Source organism: Mesocricetus auratus, unplaced genomic scaffold, assembly GCF_017639785.1.
Source record: "Mesocricetus auratus isolate SY011 unplaced genomic scaffold, BCM_Maur_2.0 Super-Scaffold_6730, whole genome shotgun sequence".
Classification (NCBI taxonomy): Eukaryota; Metazoa; Chordata; class Mammalia; order Rodentia; family Cricetidae; genus Mesocricetus; species Mesocricetus auratus.
In genome coordinates this window covers 101235052-101256113 of record NW_024429184.1, presented here as the reverse complement: position 1 = coordinate 101256113, position 21062 = coordinate 101235052, and the positions used below count along the sequence as shown (strand labels likewise).

Below are 21062 nucleotides of genomic sequence, written 5' to 3'. Positions count from 1 at the left end.
AGGTTCAGTGAAAGGGCCTCTTTCAAAAATTAAAGCAGATGCTGTTTGAGGACTGCATCTGATGCTGACCCATGACCTCTACACACACACACACGCATACACACTTGCACAAACATATATGGACCACATGCACACAGACACTCATGCACACATTCACACAAACATATATGGACCACAAATCCCAAAACACACGTGAATTTGCAATTTGCAACCTTGCTGTGAGTGTCCCCTCTCTCCCTTTTTTAAAATCACAGGTTAGATATGTTACAGCCTATTCATCTTAGAAGTTGAACTGTGAGAAGAAAACGATATTCCTTGTTGAACTTCAGTCACACTATAAATGTCTATGCTTCTTGTCTGCTTTTTCTTTGCTCCCACAACTGAGGAAGAGCCTGATCATCAACATTCATGTTACTGCCACATAAGTGCAGTCCCATTACTAGAAAAAATATGGTCATTGCTTGTTGTGGCCTTCCTGGATTAAGTCAATGTGGCCCAAGCTTAGTAAATGTTATGCCAGGTCAAAAATATTATTTTATCTCACACTTTCCTTATGCCAAGTCTTCTCAGTATGTTCTGCAATCTTAAGAATGAATGTATAAGACTTTGATGCAATTTTCCTGGACTGGAGAGGTGACTTGATGCTTAAGAGCACTTGAGGCTCCTGCAGAAGACCCAGGTTCAATTCCTAGCACCTGCACGCCCACAGTGTAAAGCAGATTGGTTTCCCCTTATCATGCCACTATTTCACTAGTGGTCCTTAGCATCTTTGCAGCATAGCTAAATCTTATTCCTTGTTTTAGATTCATTGCTATTGGAAGAGCTATTGGCAACTGGTGGCTAGCTGTTGAGAGAAAAGTCACTCCACTTTGGAAAAGTAGAGACTGGTAGGGCTCTCCAGCCCTTGTGAATGGTCACACAGTCATATGCATATGGGCAGCACTAATAGGGTTCTGAGTTAATAACACAAACAACAGTGAACAAACAAATAAAAGAAGACAGAAGTTGAGGGCAGTGACAAGTTGGATAGAGGTGGTAGTGGATGGATATTATTGACACACATTGTGTAAATATATGAGACTTTAAAATGATAAAATACTGTTTAACTAGAGTGAGGAAAAGAATGAAAGAAGAGAAACTTGTGGGCAAACAAAGGGTTAGAAGTGAGTATCTTGCCCAATGTCAACAAGTAAATATCTTGCCCAACATCAGCTCCATAGTAACAGATAGCCCTTACTGACTGCAAGAGAGAAAGGATGTCACATTGGGGGAAATTAAGAAAACTAGCCTTGGTGAGAATAAAGTGTACCAGTTAGAAAAACATGCAAGATGAAACAGAATGGAAAAGGGGGAGGCCAGATCACATGACCCAGAAAAGGAAGCCAAAGCCTTGCCTTGTTTGGACAATGAAAAGACTTTGAGGAGTTTGAAACAAAACAGAGACTTGGACACATTTCCATGGTACAAAGATCCTTATGGCTGAGGGGTGGAAAATGCATTGGGAGCCATGCAAGAGCCTGCAGGATAATCCAGGCAAGCAAGGGCCATGACAGAGATCAAGGTGTTACAGGGCATTGTATGGGTTTAAAAGCTGCTTAACACTATGGAAAAATACCCAGCAACAATGAGTGAGAGATGGGGGTTAAGGAGGAACCTTGAACTCTGGCTTGCTGGGATGTTATTCACAGAGAGAGTAGACATGAGCCAAGGGGTAGCTTTACAAGAGCAAAGATGGCAAAATCTAGCTTCTTCCCGGTCCAGGTGTGAGAGGTGGAAACATGGAAACAGATCATGTAGTGTATAGACCTCTCATTCTGGAGGGTTTGCTACAAAGAAGCCGATGGTGTGGGTGAAGAGAGGCCAGCAGGAAGAGCTTAAGCACAGGCTGTGGGGGATCACTGAAGAGGACAAAGCAGGGGGTCTCTGAAGAGGCACACAGCAGCAGAGCGAGGGCATCTATTTAGGGGAAGAGATTTCCACTCCACAGTGCTACCGATGAGGACGGCTGAGATGGAAATAGTGGCTGTAGAGAAACTGATGGCTCCTATCTTCCCGGCAGCACAGAGTGTGAACTCATCTAGGGAAGTGATGGGACCAAAGTCAAAGGAGAACAGAAGTTGGGGATGGGGCAGGGACTGAAAGTAACACAGGAGCAAAGTTGAGGAGGATGGTCAGGTAGCAAGGGGAGCCCCGTAGACGCCCCTGGTAACGCCTAGGGTTAGTCTTGCCAGAGCTACAGCTGCATCATCTCAGAAAGCTGTGTGTCTGCGTAGCAGTTGTCAGCATGGGATCAAGGTCTAGAATGGCAGGCAGTGGGATGCACCACTTGCATGACTCTCTTCAGCTCAGAAAGACACAAGCATGTCCTTGACAACGCCCATACAGGAGAGTCAGTCTATGTGTTGAGGGAGACCCAGGTAAAGTTGATGTGTTGCCTAAAGGGGTCACATCCAGTCCAATGCTATGAGGTGACCATATCCAGGGCTCAGTACAATAGAGGGGTTGGATAAGATGCTCTCCTCCAAGTCCGCCACCTGCATTTCTGCAAAAACCTTGCTGTCCACCTCTGTCAACTTTGAGATCGCTTTCATACCCCTGTAAGTTGGAGAAAACAATTCACAAGGGACCAAGCCTAAGGTTAGTCTTGCAGCATCCTGCTCCTATGGGAGACAGGAGCCCCAAGTGTCCCTGATGACCTTTCTCAGCCTACATCCTGAATTCAACTGAGGTGTCTGTTACTGGAGATCTCAGCTCTAGAGAAGAGCCCCTCATTCCCTTAGCACGTCTCAGAGAGAAGACGAAAGTCCCCCCCTCACCATCTGACCCGTTTGAGGGGACACAAAGCATCAGACAAAAATGACCGATTAGGAGGGAGAAGTTACAGCCCTCTGTGTCATGCTAAAGCTGATTGTTGCATAGTTTAAAATCAAATCAAAACTTTTTTTTTATAAGTGCACCCTCTCCAGAAACCCAGGCCAGAGAGCAGAGGAGGGATTTTTCTTTTCATTTTTCTTCTCTGTCAGATGAGCAATTTCAGAAGAACTGCTGAGTGCTGAACAATAAGACATTCAAGGACCCAAACTGGAGAGTCATTTTCCCCCACAACACCCTCGGGTAACTGTTCACTGTCTCTGGCAGACAAAATTATTTTCCAGCCGGCTCCTGGAGGACCATCTATAAACAAATTAGGAATTTCAAAGGGTTTGTTTTCTGCTTCCTGGCTGCCAGTAGGGGCCGTTCCCTTTGTGTCCTTCATATGAAAAAGTAATTTAACAAAGAAAAAAAGAGAGGGCGCCTCGGTTCAAAAACAGACAAGCGTGTACACCCTCTCTCCCTCCCTCTGCCTCCCTGCCCGGTCCATTGTCATGTTTGGTCAGTTTTCTGTCAAAATAACTTTTATTGTATGAGCTTCTCTGTCCTGCAGGGCTCGGGGAGCTTGGAAGACAAGCTGTTTTCCTCCAGCAATTCCATCAATAAGAAGAAAATGGGAAATGAGTACTGATTTATGGCTGATTCCTCATAACAAATAGCACCAGTAAGTAAATGCCTAGCCGGCTATGGGGGGGGGGGGAGAAAAAGGGAAATATGTCCATTTCCCTTCCAGCTCAGAAAGAAACAGACCCAAGCCGACTCGGCTTGGAAGCGGGAGATCCTTCCAAGCATTTTTACAACAGCTTGTCAAGTCAGGCACAAAGCCCTACTTCAAGAGAAAGACAAGAATCCAATCTGCCTCACGCTAACTCAGAACAGGAGTTGAGCTTGATATCTGACACTACCATCCACGCCGCCCCTCCCCCACCCCTTCCCCGGCTCTTCCCCTGCCCCCCACCCTCCCCCAGCACCCTAGCTTCTTGAGTGTGCTAGCGGCATTACATATAAAGGTAAGAAAAGGCATGCTACCGATCCCCCTTCCCCCCCAGCCTGCTAAGGACACTGAGACCCCGAGGAACCCCGAGGTTCTGTCTGTGATGGCGTTGCACACGGTCTTGCAGACAGGACCAGCAGGCCAGGGTCACTGCCCCCTGTTTCTTGTGGCCCAGCGGCAGCATGTGGAGAATGAGCCGCTTTCCTGAGTCCTGGCACGAAAAGCCCATTTTCTCATTATCTTAGATTTCATTCTCTGGGATTGATGTGGGGCTTGGCGGACAGTCAAGAGCTGCAGAACAGGAGGCTCGCAAATACAGTTATTTCTAGCATGCTGATGCTCTCCACTAAGCACGGTTTAAGTGGCATGCCAAAACTAGACTTTGCTTTCCAGGGCCCCATTCTGAGGTTTGCACTTTAAGGTGAAGAGGTCTTAAAAGCCTTCCTAACACAGCGCATTTCACTTAAGGACATTTTTGGCTCGGGAAAACCAATTTGACACTATTGGGAGTATGCCAATAGGATAAAAAATTGCTGTGTGGCCTTCATTCAGTTCTGGGTAGTTTTTTAAAACACACATATTTTTTTATATACTTTTATTTGCAGAGCTGATTTTGCAAGGAAGCTTCCAGTAACCACACCAGTACTGGGTTCAAATAAAGAATGAAAACTGTCCTAGGGGTGTAAAGGCATCACAGACAGGTTTAGTGTGCATGCATGTGCATCTGTGGTTGTTTGTTGTGGGTGGAGAGTAGCATGCTGGGGGTGAAATGGCATCCCAGTGAAGCTGAAGCTAACCTCTGGTTTTGCTTTCAGGCCCCAACTAAGTTTTTAGTTCATAAGAAAAACATGCATTTTGCTCCCACTGCCTACTAGAAATGACTTGACTTGACTTAACCTTCATTCATACCCCCAAAATGCATGGAAGGAAGCAGGTTGAGAAACAAACACCCGTTGAAATTCATTTCTTTTTTTCAATAACATGCCCAGGAAACATATTGCTAATGTGTTTCCCATGAGGAGATGAAGCCAGCCCTTTCTGCGCATGTTAAAGAAAAGCATGATCCCTGGAAGCAGGGAAAGGAGTCAGTTTTCAACAAAAGTATTTATAGTCTTTGGGCTGAGAGGATTGACCTAGGTTCAAATGACTAATGGAGAACAGACAAATAGTCCTTCCGTTCCCCTAGTGCCATAAAAGAATGCAGTATTATGCTGAAGACAAGATTTAATAGGCTTAAACATGTGTAATGTAAAAAGATGAAATGCAAGTCACAGAGGGAATCTAGGTAGTGTGTCCAGGACCATATAGCAGTTTTACAAATTGTTTATTTCCTTTACCAGATGGACCTTTTAAATTTTCCTCTCTGTGTACCTTAGTCCTAATGGAAAATCCCCCTGAACCGCTTCAGTGCCTGCATTACCTTTCTGGGATTGTGGCCAGGCTCAGAGCATGCAGGGTTAACGCCAGCCTGGAGCGACTCTCTGCCCTCAGTGAGGTTATTAAACAGGAACATTTGACTCATAATTTGTTCTCCTCATGTTAAGTAGATTGCTATAACTCAGCTGTCCAGGATCTGTTTATCAATGCTCTGTGGCTTTCAGCAGTAGATATTTTATAACCACTAAATAGATGTTCAGACCACTCATCAAATGAAAATCTCCTGTACTCAGAGCGGGTGTTATCATCACACCCCACCAAGTGAAGAGGCCTGGAGAGGCAGGAACCCCGACCCACAGTCTATCAGGCTTAGCCAGATCCTCACCCACTAAATGGCTTTAATACACACTGGTCCAACCTCAGAAATGAGTATAACATTTCAGGGGCTCTTCATTAGCCTATACTGTCCTAATAAATTGCCATTTTATTGAGTTTTCCTGTCTCCTTCATACGCTTTCAAATAAATGCCTCTCTGTGCACCTCAATCAGGGATGGAGAAGCAAGAAAAAATAACAAAAGTAGGTGGTAGACAAGACCTACTGCAATACTTCAGGTTTTTTTAATTTTGAAATTTGTATGTACATGATGTATGTAATGCATGTGTATACATGTGCATAGAGTATGTGTGCATGCATTAATGTGTATGAGTGTGGACATGCCTGTGCCATGCCTTGTGTATGGAGGTCAGAGGACAATCTCAGGTACCAACTTTAAGATAGTGTCTCTCTTTTGTTGTTTGTTACTGTATAAGCCACACGTATCGGCTGGCGAGTCTCCACCTCCCATCCTGTCTTAAGGGCCCTAGGGTTATAGATTGCTGCCGCCGTATCTAGTTCTTTTAACTGGGTCCTGGCGATTTAAACTCAGGTCCTCGTGCTTGCATGCTAAGAACTCTACTCAGCCATCTCCTTGGGTCAGATTTCAGAATCCTTGCATATACCCAATGAAGACAGCTTGAGGGTAGAACCCATGGCAATCATGAAATTCGCTTATGTCCTATATTCCGAAATACACACAACCTGGGGCTAGTTTCATACAACATTTCAGTGCACCCCTGTTTTTACTTAGACTCACACAGGACAGGGGCTTGAATTTCCCACATATTGCGTCATGTCGATACTCAAGTCATTTTGGATTTTGGAGTAGGATAGATTTCAGATTTTTATATAAGGGATGTTTGTCCATGCAAAGTGTATTCCGTTGGTGCTGTGTCCTTCAAACTAGACCATTTTAAATTATGAGAAATTTCTTATTATCACAGACAAATTTCTTCCACAAGAATCTGGCTTTTGTTCATGAACTACAGTGATTTTGGCATTTCCATCTAAAGCACAAGAGGTTATCTCCTCAAATGCAGGTGTACCACTATCCTATACTCCTCTCTCTAACTGTCCTTGCCATCTGTGGGGTGTATTAATCACATAATATTGTTTCTATTACCATAGCAACTACTAAGAGTCTCAAACAGAGTGGTTTATAATTACGGAATAAGTTAAAAGATTATTAGGGGAAAAGTCTGGTGTGGAAGTGCTGTTTTTTGATTGCTCTGATTTATTAGTATGTCTAACTAAATACATTAATGATATTTGAAATGATACTGATGATGCCATACAGGCATACAACATGTAAAGTTTGCAGTTTCCCTTAAGTCCCTCCCCCAACTTCTCCATTCACTTTTTTTCTTTTATTGAAATAGATTTTTTTCTCACATAATGCATCCTAATTCTGGTTTCACCTGTGTCTACTCCTCCCAATTCTTCTCCACCTCCCATGCATCTGTATCATTCCCTTTCCGCATCTCATTAGAATACAAACAGGCTTCTAAGGGATAGTAATAAAACATTATATAAAATAATAAAACATAATACCATAGAACAAAACTAACACATCAGAATAGGGTAAAACAAACAGAAGGAAAGGAGCCCAAGAGAAGGCACTAGAAATAGAGATGCGCTTGTTCAAACACTCAGAACTCCCATAAAAGCACTAAACTGGAAGCCATAATATATACGCAAAGGACATTTAGGATAAAAAAGTAAGAAAAATGAAATAAAACAATAATAAGATAAAGTTTTTTAAAAAAGGAAAAGTCCCCACAAGTTTTCTTTATTGATTCTTTTTCCACTTTCAGGTCTTGAACTGTTTTCTTCATTTCCTTCCACTATTTGTGTTTTCATAGATTCCTCTAAGGGATTTATTCATTTCCTCCTTAAGGACAGCTATCATATTCTTAAAGGCTATTGTAAGGTCTTTGTCTTAACTATATTGCCATACTCAGGGCCCACTGTGGCAGCATTGCTGGGCTCTAGCATAGATATGTTATCCTGGATGTAACTGACTGTGCTTATGCTGGCGTCTAGGTATCTGGATTTGGGAAGATTGTAGTTCTAGGTGCTGATATCTTATCTCATCTTTGTTGGGTGGGTGTTTTGTTCCTTGGTCTCTGTTTCTTTCTGCTTCTTAGCAGAATGTGGTGGTTGTATGTTGCTGGCTAGGGAATTTTTCTGGGATCCTGATAAATGTGGTCACTGGGAGTTCTGGTTAACACTTATTCTAGGTATTGCAAAATGACTCTTAGGAATGAGGAGGGTGGTGAGAAGATCCACAGGAGGGAGTAAAGCAGGGTGTTTCACCAGGCTCTGCTTAGTCTCCTGAGACTAGGGGCAGAGAGGAGGAGAGGCCATAACAGGTAGTCTGCTGCAGAGCTGGACGTGAGCTGGGGTGGGGGTGGGGCTGGATATAAAGAATAGGAAGAAAATGAAGAGCTGAAGCTTGCCTTCTTGCTTCCCTGGCCTATCCTCTTCTCTGGCAGGCTTGACTGACAGGTTCCCAGAGAGTGCCTGCTGGAGTTGGGGGCTGGGATAACAGGATGGGTGGGGAGGAAAGTTGGATGATAATATCTGTGTGATCTTCTAGAGATGGGGCCGGGAAGGGGGAGGCCACAAGAGTGATCGGCTCTACATGCTTGGGGTTCGACTGGGGAATTGTTTGGAGGACAGGAGGAAGGGGTGAAATCAAGTTAGGATACTTGTTTCCATGGATGGGGAGGTGTGGGTTCCCAGGGAATACCTGCTCAGTTGCGGACTGGAATAAAGTGATGAGTGGGGGAGGGGGGAGGTTGGAGGGGAAGAGCGGTGTGCTGCACTGGGGATGGGAGCAGGGAGGGAGTTGAGGCCACAGCAGATAGTCTGCTACTGAGCTAGGGATGAGATTGGCACCGGATTTGGAGAAGAGGGATAAGTGAAGATCTGCAATTAGCCTACCTGCTTCCCTGGCTTGGCCTGTGTGCTTGGTACATCCCAGACAATGCCTGCTAGTGTTGGAGGCTGGGGTGATGGGGTGAGTGGAAGGAAAGGAAGGTAGAGGAGGAGATCTGTTGGTGCAGCAGGAGGTCAGCTACGCATGGGTGATGAGATTGGGGAACTGGAATTGGAGGAGATGAGAGAGAGGTGAAAATCCACAGTTTGAGGGAGTGCTGCTTAATATGAAAGCTGACATCAGTGGGAAGTGACAGGAATAGAGTGTGCTGGAAGGAACACTGAGGCGGTGCCTCCTGACTCTGGCAGGGCACAGAAATTGTGCTCTGATCCACAAACAAAATAGCAATATCCAACTGAAAAGTGGAAAAGCTGAATAATATGGGTGGTATGGTGTTTTTGAAGAAAAAGTCAGGAGTCAGTCACACTAGTTCTGACAACAGAGACAGCTGAAAGCTTACAGGATACTTGTTTTAAAGACAGGTCAGAAGAGGACAAAACTCAGATGCACTAAATTTCAGAGAGGAAGAGCTTGCCATGGCTCTCGCCTGCAGTCCAAGGCTGAAGGGGAGTCCATTGAAGTTTTAAGAGCAAGAGTTGGATGAATTTTAATGGCTTCATGTGGTTGTATAACATATTTCAAACAGCAGGAGCTCTGGAATGGAGCAAGGCTCCAAACCCTCATTGTATCAGTTCCATGAGTCTTTACTGAGGGCCCTGGAGTGGGTAGAGCAAGGGAGATCTGCAGAGAGTCCTTGGGGGACACACATCTATAAATTATATACACAACATATATTGTACGCATATACCTATATATTAACCCTTTATATATTTTGATACATATTGTTACTTTATGTTACATAGTATTATATATCTTGGAGATATTTTACCATTTCATACAGTATATAGAAATACACATATACAATGTGTAAAAATACATGATTTATTAAAAAATTTAGTATCTAAGCAAAAATACTGAATATATTGATAATGAATATGCATTTGTAATATATGTAGGAGTAACATATAAAATGACAAGGACTCAAATGTGGGACCACAGAAAGTATTATTCTACTTTAATGTTTTCATGAAGTTCACTAAAATAGATAATAATTTAATAGTTTATACTATAAACTCTAAAGCAACTTTTAAGAACAAATTTAACACAGTATGTAAAAACTCAATGTGTAAGATCAAGTGAATACTAAAATAAGTGGGATTCCCTTGAGAAGAGACTGAAAACGAGGAAAAGGAGAAGGAACAAATGGGTTAAGCGTAAGAAGCATGAGCATGGGACACTCAAGTGCCAGTAGATCGATAATTACACTAAATGTAGCTGAGCTAATCGTGCATTAAAAGTGGGAAATCAGTTTGGATTTTAAGATCCAGACGAATTTATACTCCTTATAATGAACATATTTTACTAATGAAGCCCAGACAATGTGAAAGTCGAGGGAAGGCAGCAAGAACGACATGTCGGGTGGATGCCAGGCCTGGACAACATGTTGCTCCTCATGTCAATAGGTCTATTCTACTGCCAATCCCTTTGAACTTGAACTGGCTTCCGAGACGTGAGTAGTAAACCCAGTACAACAGACAGGCCCATGTGGAGCTTCTGAAGGCATACATTTAAGGTGAAGGAAACAATCTCAGGGTTTAGAAAGCCAAACCCACAGATCCACAGAGCTTCAACACACCTCTGGAATAGTTGCTAATAGTGGCCCTGATGTTTGACTTACAGACAAACCCCAGTGTGTAACCCTGAAAGCAGGGCTGTAAAGTTGTGCAGTTATTGTTAAAATTCAGGCTGAGTTTGTCAAAAGACTATTTGAAGAAATCTGGACAAAATAATGCAGAGCTTAATTTAAAATGAGTTAAGTGTACTCCATTAAATATATAGAAAGCAGTTTCGTGATTTCTAATTACACATGGTCAACCTCCATGGCTTTAAACGAGTAGCTAGTGTGGTACAGAATGAGAAGGAACATGAAGCCTTGAATTTCATTGGGGAGATTTCCAAAATCCATTAGCATTTGCTTGCAGAGTCTGTGGCATGAGCACGTGATTAAAGTCACCACTTTAATGACTTTAAATGTTCTTCTGGGGCGAGATATGGCTCAGAGGTTAGAGGTGACCACTGTTCTTCTAGAGGACTCTGGTCTGGCTCCCAACATTCACATTGGGTGACTCACAATTGTCTATAACTCCAGCCCCAGGGGACATGCTGCCTTCTAACCTTGGGTACGCACACATATGTGGCATACATGCATATACAAACATACCACCACCACCATCACCACCACCACCACCACCACGCAGCAACAGCAGCACAAAAGATAAAATAAATCTTTTTAGAAATCTTTCTTGGGACCACAAACATGGCTTCTCAGGTAAAAATGCTTTCTGTGCAAGCTTGACAACTTTAGTCAATCCTGAAACCTGTGTAAAGAGCCAGATGTGTGATATGCATCTGTAATCCCAGGACGCCTATAGTAAGATGGGTGGTAGAGCTCAGAGATCACTTGGACGATTGCAGGAGCTCAACAACTGCAGAAACAACAGGAAAGCCCTTGCCTCAAACAAGATGGAAGAAGAACAGACTCCCTAAAATTGCCCTCTGGCCTCCACAAGTATGACATGGCACACATGTGCCCACAATCACATACATGCATCACAAACATATACATATTAATAGATACAATTTTATATTTTAATATAAAACTTTTTTCTCTATAACAAATGTGGTAATTTTGTACTAAGTAGGACTTGCTTTTTTTTGTTGTTTCTGTGTTTTATTTATTTATTTATTTATTTATTTATTTATTTATTTATTTTTGAGACAGGATTTCCCTGTGCAGCTTTATCTGTCCTGGAACTCATTCTGTAGATCAGACACCTCCTGCCTCCTGCCTCTGCCTCCCCAGTGCTGGGATTAAAGGCATGCACCACCATCACCACCACTACCACCACCCAGCAGGACTTGCTATTTTAAGAACAAAATTAGACTTCATCCAGAGACAACCAATGTAAGTGAGTACACACAAAATGTACACAGTAGAACACAAAGACTAACACATCCTCGGACAGTGGTACAATGTTTTTATCCATTGTTTGTGGCCAGGTGTTTATGAGTGGCTGAGGTACTTTATAATTTTATACAAAAAAAAAGATTATCTATGAATCATCCTTGTTAGGGAACTAACAATAATTGACAGTGTTTTTGTGTCAGGACTTTGTTGAAGCAATCCTCTTTCATTTTCTATATTTTGAAGACTACATGCCAGAGTTGTTCCTAGAGGCCAATTAGATTAATGCATTAGCTGTGGGAACGGATAGAGACTGGGGAACTTGCTGGAGCCATTGTTCCCAGGGGAATACTCATGGAGCACTCCTGAGTAGCACTGGAGCCCTCCTGTGTAATGCACTCATTTAAAACAGAGTTCATAGGTGCTAAATGAAATGCATCTCAGTGGTAAACCCGCTCTGTCCTATTGAGCAGATCACTCTTTAGAGTCTCTTGTAGACAGTGCCTCTGATGATTTTAAAGGGTAATGACAAGAATCAGACCAGACTCTCTGGCTTTGGTGCCTCTTATCTCATCTCCAAATTCTAAAATGTGGGAATGGTGAATAAAAATGGGAGGGTTTTAGTCAACAACTTTAATAGGTTTTCTTATGTTGTTATAGAAAAGTTCTATAGAAGAAAAATGACTAACACTTTGAGGAATAAAGCAGATGTTACTTTTTAAAATTTAATTGGGTGAGTGCCTATTGGGTGTCTTTACTTTCTGAAGAAGTCATGTATAGATTACACAGAACTGGTTAAAATAAGTAGCTCTCAATGCCGGTGTCCCAATAGCTTGCATTTTGTCATGTAGTCAGACACTACAACAGTATTTGGAAACTGTTGGTAGTTGAGAGGTTTGCTTATTTCTTTGTTTTCTGTGTTTGTAACTTGAGTTCTCAGTTGGCTATTCATTCTCAGCTCACATTTTGCTAACCTACCTCTCTTTTAGCTTCTTTCCACTATTAGATGACCCTGAACCTTAAACAAATTGAGTTTGCAGCCAAGAAATGAAGAGAACCGGGATGCTCCTCACTTGATGGTCAGATAATGAAAATGTGATACCTTTTTTAAAAAATGTTATGTAGGTTTATTTATTTTCTTGTTTCATGAATATGAGTTTTTGTTTTATGAGTATGTATGTATACTATGTGCATTCCTGGTGCCCTCAAAGATGGTACCAGAAGAAGACTTCTGATCCCCTGGAAATAGAGTTAAAGATGATTACAAACTACCATGTGGATGCTGGGAAACCAAAATCAGGTCCTCTGCAAGAGCAACAAGTGCCCTTAACCACTGAGCCACCTCTCTTACCCTGTGGCACATTTATATAATGCAATACTATGCAGATGTTAGAAAAAACCCTAAATTTTAAAGTTTACATTTAATGAATGGAACTGGGAAAAATTATTCTGAATGAGATAATGCAGATACAGAAAGACAAATGTCACATTTTCTCTTATTTGCAGATATTAGCTTCAAATCTTAAAGATGTGTTTTATTTGGAATACCCAGAGAGGCCAGGGAATTAGTAAGGATCTCTGAGAGGGCAACTTCAGGAGAGGAAAGCTAGGATACCATAATGTAAAGGGATGAGGAGAATAATGGAAGAGGAAGGGGTAAATGGGATGAAAGAGGGAGGGCACTGTAGAGGAGGGAGTACCAGGAAGGATAAATAGCACAAACACCTTTTGAAAAAGCCATGTAGAAGCTTACTACTGTGGAAGGTTTCTAAGATCCATACATACACACACACAGTTAAAAGAGTTAAAATGGATTTACTCTGTAACCAGTTGACAATGACCCTACTAGACATCAAAGGTTAACTCAGGAAAAGCTCAGGAATTGGTTATGTCTTTTGGACTTGTTGAACAGTGAGGTTCTATAAATCTTCAAGCATTATAATCTATTGCCAACACCTCAGGAACTTGATGGTAAGACCCTATTGCTGAGGATACCACAATCCTGAGTCATAGAACAAGGCAATGTCTTTCTGATCCATGAATGTCTGTTGACAGGCCTGGTCTTGTATGCTCCTAGGAACTTTATTCCCTTTGGCTAGCTTTCATAGTGCTAGAAGGTACTATGCATGCTACTGAAGAAAAATAATCATTGATCGTACTAATCTTCAAACCTCAGGACCTACAATAAGCACCAGCCTGATGAGATGTCTACTGATGTATTAGTGATAAGAATATCACAATAGTAACCAACCACTTTCTGGTTTGATTTAAGGCTCCCTCTACAAGGAGCCTATAATATCTGGTGGTATTAGTAGGGTCAAGAGTCTCTGGCGAGACAAAAGATAGGCCTTAGAAGAGAACCTACTACTGTTATATGGATGTAATATTAAAACCACTCCTAATGACTTATCATTATATGGATGTAATATTAAAACCACTCCTAATGACTTATCATTATATTTGTAGGTTAGTGTGTCTCTCATCCTTAATCAGAGAAACTTCTTTTTGTAGACAATGGAGGTTAACACAAAGACTCACAACTCATCAAAGTATAAGCAATAATAGACTATAGAATAGAGTTGTGGAGCCCAATCCCAGTGGATATGTCTACAAAACAACTCCTGCACCTAAGGCTCCGGGGATAATTGTGAAGAGGGGGTACAAAGATTGTAAGAGCCAGAGGATCAGGAAGTTTTCTGAGAGACTATGTTCCATAGTAATGTCAAAAGGTACACCCATAAATTCTCACCAGCATGGCTGTCTAAACATGAGCTGGACAAGGAAAACTGCAATAGACATGCTATAGTGAATAGAGAGGAAAGCCCATATAGGCAACCAAGGAATGCTGAGAATGGGAGAACTATTCTTCTCCAGGGAAGAGCACACCTTTGGTTGTACAATACCACAGGGTCAGCCTTGAAGACATACATATAAGTAATATTATATAGACTAAACAGGTTACATTTAGGTATATATACATATGTGCACACACTAACAATTCATTAAAGGAGAGGCCATGGGCATGAAAGAGAGCAAGGAGGGTTTTATTGGAGCTCTGGGGGAGGAAAGGGAAGGGAGAAATGATGTAATTATAATCTCAAAAACAAAAGAAAAGCGAGAATGCAGAATGCTCAGCTCTAGGCAGGACATCTTTCCCCACACCTTTCCCTCCCCACAAGGGCTCAAGCATCATATAGAAGGGAAAAGAACAGACTGTAAGATGCAGGGTCATGAGTGATTACAGAAAACGTGTTTTCTGGACACAACAGGGTAGCTGGAGATGTGAACTCAAATGGTTTGGGTAGCATGCAAGCTCAGGCCAAACAAAGTCCCAGCATGAAGAAGGGAGATGAATTCCCACCACTAGCTGGCGAGCTATGGGCAACTAATAGTTGCTAGGAGAGGAACGCGCTCTCTCTCTATCTCTCTGTCTCTCTGTCTCTCTGTCTCTCTGTCTCTCTGTCTCTCTGCTCTCTGTCTCTCTGTCTCTCTGTCTCTCTGTCTCTCTCTGCTCTCTGTCTCTCTCTCTGTCTCTCTGTCTCTCTGTCTCTGTCTCTCTGCTCTCTGTCTCTCTGCTCTCTGTCTCTCTGTCTCTCTGTCTCTCTGCTCTCTGTCTCTCTGCTCTCTGTCTCTGTCTCTCTGTCTCTCTGTCTCTCTCTGTCTGTCTGTCTGTCTCTCTCTCTCTCCTCTTCTTAAGGTTGTGGGCATTAGGATGCTGACCATACTCCAATGGATAGCCACATACCTCAGAGTGTATGTGAAGCATAACTTGGATTCCATGGTTTAAAAAAAAAACAACTAAATATTAGATAGATAAAGGAGGGTGATTTAGGAGGAGCTAGGGAACAAACATTATCAAATTGTTTAACTGAATTTTCCAAAGAATTAATGAAAATGACTAATTTTCAGAAAAAAACTGAGTTTGCACACATGTAAACAGCTAAAACCAACATGTTGTGGAGGGACACAAAGAAGCTTTGATCTGAAAGAAACTCACATGAATTCTCACTCTGCCATTTTATCTGCATGGGTTTAAGCAAATTGTAATAAATTGCTCTTTGAACTTTAATTGCCTAAAAATGGCATGTACTGGCAGAACTATCTCCCAGTGTTAAGTGAGATTTCTCATCAGCACAAAGCCTGTTCCATTGTGATGTCTTCTTGTAGCTTGTCACCATCTTTTCTCTCTCTTGCAGATGATACCTGAGGAACCTAAAAAGAACTCTCAAGTGGTCTGTAGCTTCTGCAGGACCCCCTTATTGGCATGAGGGAAGACCTGAGGGACTAGTGAATTGCTCTGTACAGAAACTGTAGTGTCAATGATGTCTGGAAAAGTTATAATGTTTACAAGGCATATAACAACAGGTAATACTGTGGGACCAGTTACATTGTTCTATGAGCCTCCTTCTGGAGTGAGTGATGATGAATGCTTACAGAAATGAAGGTATTTGAGCAATGTTCTCTGTATGCTTGTCATGAACTTGGAGTAACGGTCTAAGAATCAAAAGGTCAGTTAGCCAAAGACATGGAAATGCATGAGAAGGGTTGTGGAAGCCATCACAAATGTGAGAAGAAAGAAAGTAATGGAAAAATGTTTGTCCACCATCATCACTATGAAAGGAGGTTTTGACATATGCAATAAGGCCTCACATGGGAATGTCAAGGATTACAGGAGTGAGAAGTGTGAGGCTCCCTCCACCATTGGCCTTGGTTACATTTCTAAGCATGTGTACTGTCACTGATCACTTGGACTGGACTGATGACCCATGTATGGACAGGGAACCTGGCCTGACTAATTCTATTGGCACTGGTGGCCCCTGCTGCTGATGCAATTGTTTTTCAAGGGTGCAGAAGTGAGATCACAGGCACACCTATTCCATCAATCTGTCTGTTACATGGGTGACTTCTTTCATCTATACTTGTAATAGTGTATCTTAAAGGAACAGAGAACACAGAGAGAGAATGTCAAGTGACAAAATGAAGATGTGTGTGTGTGTGTGTGTGTGTGTGTGTGTGTGTGTGTGTGTGCGTTCACCTGAATATATGAGTAATCTTGTGTGAGGTGTGTATGCAACTGTTTGTACTCATGTGGAGGTCAGATTTTTCCTTCAATTTCTCACCACCTTGTCTTGATGCAGGATCTATCTTCTGAACTCACTGTTCACCAATTCAGCTTGTCTAACCAGGCAGCTTGTCCTGGTGGTCCAGTATCTCTGTTTCCCACATGCTTGGATTACAGACAGGCTACCATGCCCACCTGGTATTTACATCAGTCTTGGGTGTCCAAATTCTTGTCCCCAACTTATGGAACAAGCTCTTTTACCCACTGCATTATTTCCCTAGCCCTGAAAAGAAGTATGAAATATGAATTTGAATGACTTAAAAGCTTTAAAGTAACCTATTAAATTTGTCTTTGGTGTTTTCTTGTGTGCACAAATTATATTTTAATTACTATCATTCCCTACCCTAAGTCTCCCAACCCCCATTTACCACTCCTAACACACCCCAATCACATATTCCTGTCTTTTTATTTTGTTGTGTGACACGTTGAATTTAATCAAGGCCACCTGTGTGACTCTGGGTTTTGTACACTAAAATATGGTGGCTCATTAGTAGGTACATAGGTAGAAACAATACCTACCCCTCCCCTAGAATTTACCAGTAGCCAATAATTTGTCAGGGAGGAATAAGCATGACTCCACCTCTGATCCATGAATGCCTGTTGACAGGCCTGCTCTGATCCATGAATGCCTGTTGACGACAGGCCTGCTCTTGCATGGATCCAGTGCAGGCAACTGCAGCTGCTAGAAGGCTGGGACTGCATTGGCCGTATCATGACCTAAAGATAGACAACATTTTGCAGCCTTTCTCTCTGCCTTCAAGGCTATTCCATTCTTTCCACCTCTCTCCTGGAATGTTCCCTGAGCCTTAGATGGAGTGGTATAAATGTCCTGTTTAGGACTGATTACTGAACCCTTCTTAGTCTCAGTGTACTAAACAGCCATGTGTTCCTGTACTCCCAGGGGTTCACTGCAAAAAGAAGTTTCGCTGATGAAGGCTAAGAGTAGCACTTCTTTAAGTTATAAACATACATACTGACAAGATACTTTAAGCAGTTCTATAATAGGATATTAGGCTAGAAATAGAAGTTGGACCTGATGGGATGTGTTATGGAAACCAGCCTCAGTTATGGAGCTGCACTGTTTAGTTAATGTTAAGACATTTGCCTGGAAGTTTTAAAAATGCAAACTATTTTAGAAAGATAAATTCAGAAGCAACATAGATGACACAGTGTAGCAGTTAAATAATAGAAGCAAAAGCACACACACAAGAAGGCAGTGTGGTCTGTCTTTTGTTTGCCCTTGTAGTGACGGAAGAGAAGGGATGGTGAAAAGAATTCAGAGTTGGGATCCACAGAACTTCGAACTCTGTGGTCTAGATACAATTGAAGAAATGAAGATGACCATTCCATCCTAACTCTGGGAAGAGAACAGTAAGTCACTGGATGAATTCTGGGAGAACTGAACTCAGAGAAAAATTGGTTTCAGTTTGACTACATGCAATCTCAAGGCAAGACAGTTACATAATATGGGCATGTCAAGCAAAAGAGGCTTAGAATGAAAGAAAGAGAGAGAGAGAGAGAGAGAGAGAGAGAGAGAGAGAGAGAGAAGGAAGGAAGGAAAGAAGGAAGGAAACTAATATCGAGGTGGCACCTGAAGCTGAGAACTATATAACCTAATCCAAGGTAGAAGAGGAGGACAGGCAGAGAATTGATCTTTGGAGATAATCATAGAAGAAGCACCAAGAGAAGGTACCAAGTAGGTGATGATATTGTAGGTATCCCCCATTTCCTTTTGGAGCGCTGCGGTGCTTAGTAACCTTGGAGACTAACTTACATGAGTAGTATATATGACTCCCTGGTCTCCAAAAGTTGGTCAAAGGTGGCCTGTGGGAGGATCTGATGAAGCTCAGAGGAGAGAGAGGGAAGATATGGTATCGATTCTCCTAGCTGCCTCCCTTCTGTATTGGCCCAAGTTTTCCAGAAATCCACATCTTGTGACAGGTGGTGACTCTGGTTCCCATATCTTGTCCCCCAGAGTTGTCCCCACCTTCCTCTAGTTCCGGTTTACTCACCATTTCTTCTTCATTTCCTATACTCTACTTCAAATTTCTCTCCTCTATTTAAAGCATTTTTAGTTGATTGGTAATATCTCTATATACTTGTAGAATACACTGTGCTGTTTTAATGATTACATAATATGTAAAGATCAAATAAGGGTAACTGGCATACTCATCAACTCAGAAGTTCTGTGACTCTGTTGAAAATTTGTAAGACCCTCTCTAGCTGGTTAGAAATATTCAATTGACTATTGTCAACCCGAGTAACTGTTGTCCTACATAGCTATTAGAAGCTATTTTTCCATTCCAAGCATGCGTTCTGTATCCATTAAACATCCTCGCCCCATCTCCTCTATCTCCGGCCACAGGTAACTAACCATTCTGTTCTATACTTCCATGGTGTCAGCCTTTTAAACTTCTATGGGTAGGTAAGGATAGTCAGATCTGTGTTTCTGCGTCTGGCTTATTTCAGTTTTTATGGAGTCCTCCAGGCTCATCCATGCTATTTATTCCATTGTATTTATGCAGCACATCTTTGCTATCCATTGTAGATACCTAGGTTAATTTCATGTCCTCTCTGTTATGAATGGTGCTGCTGTAACAGACGTGAGAATCCTGCGCCTGCGTTCATCCCTTCATTGTCTCCCTTTCAATCAGTTCCTGTGGATGTGCCATATGCCTCCTGCTAGGATCCCTACTGATTTCAGGGTAAATCCAGGAGGAATCCTGGAATCCACAGTAAGAGCTTAACAAGTGTTCTGACCACAGAATGGGATGCGGAGTAGTGAAAAAAAATCAGAATTTGCCTTGTTTGAGGCTTTTAAAAATTGTGTCCTCTTTTGTTTTTGTTTGTTTGTTTCCTTGAGAAACGAAGTGAGCAGGGGTTCCTTTGCAAGCTTTGGTAGAAAAAAAGGAATAGTCAAAGAAAACTAGAAATAGTAAGTAAAGTGATTGCTTTGACAAGGCTGGTAATTTAGGGGGACAAAGAGAGAGACAGGATGTCAGTGTGGAACAGAGCTAATCTATATCTTTAAAGTTAAGGAGAGTTGAAAATAGCACCATAAAACAACTTTCTTGGGGTCAATTGCTTGATTGTCACATAAGGCAAGAGGCCTCTTTAAATTACCTTATCACCTTCTCCCCAGGATTTTCATATGACAGAAAGGCTGCAAATACAACCAAGAGACAGCTAAAGCTGAAATAACTACTTGGGTCTTACCTTGGTGAGTCATTGCCCTTATCAATCATTTATAGGACACTATAAGCCAGCACTAGGAAAATGATGATTCTTTATTGCTTGTTAAAAATATTTATATTTTCCTCTACCAGCTGTATAAGAGGAATTGATATTTTCTGAATTGCTAAGTCAATAACATCTTCCTCGAGCCATCAAAGGATTTGATAAACCAGCAAAACACGAGAGCCTCTGCCGCAAATAAGTGGGAGGCACTTGGGCTGTCAGGCAATTAAGTGGACCTGAATAAACTGATGTAATTAAGCCTCTTACTGCATAATTATCTTTATTTTAAATGTGTCTTTTGATGGAACATCTGTTCCCTGCTCCAGTTATGAAAAGAAGGGCCCATGCTCATGAAGCAAACAGATCTGCCGGGGTCTAACACATGCTGCCTGGGCCACTCACATTCAAGGCAACACATGTTGTCATTTGTTCATCTTTGCCTGCAAGAAGCAGGTGTCCTGGCACCCTCAGTCCGTGCTTGCCTGACCTCTGAGATGGCAGCAGCTGCCTGGAGTCTTATCACCGGCAGCAGTCCCTGAGCACCAAGGGGCTCTCAGAGGCAGGGTGCAGCTCTCTGGAAGGACTACATGGAAGAGATAGTTAGATGTGTCGGATGGGGCACCAGGGGTCAGTTCAGTTCTGCCTCTGGGTGGCAGGGCTCATGACCTTTACTTTTGGCAAACAGAGTTCACAAACCTGACCTGATGAGATGCAATCAGTATCGTCTTGTGTGTGTGTGTGTGTGTGTGTGTGTGTGTGTGTGTGTGTGTGGGGGGTGAGGGGTTGCAATGCAGGTCTTTTGCCCATTTCTCGGGACTTCTGGCCACAAACACCATTTGGTAGATCCCTGGGCTGGTGTGAACTGGGGATTTTTGGATCCCGCTAATGTGCATGGAACGCTCTGCTGAGAGACTTTCATGTGCTACTGCTGCTGCTGTTTGTACGCTACGGTTTGTGTGCTACTGTGACCAATCACTGTTCTTTCTGCCCTGATTTGCTCACTTGAAATGCATGACCAGTGCACCTTCATATAGGAACATGGCAAGACCTGAAAGGCAGACAGAAAACCTAATGGCTTTGGCCTCTACTATATTAGCAGATCAGAATAAAACCAACTC

At 42.3% G+C, this 21062-nt stretch overlaps 1 long non-coding RNA gene across 1 annotated transcript; it reads left to right on the top strand.

The window, feature by feature from the left end:
- The first annotated feature begins 11450 nt into the window (after nucleotides 1-11450).
- Nucleotides 11451-20207, top strand: LOC121138866. Its single transcript, XR_005875742.1, has 4 exons — nucleotides 11451-11585; nucleotides 12575-12664; nucleotides 15782-15950; nucleotides 17954-20207. It is a non-coding gene; the product is annotated as an uncharacterized LOC121138866 (long non-coding RNA).
- Nucleotides 20208-21062: the final 855 nt, after the last annotated feature.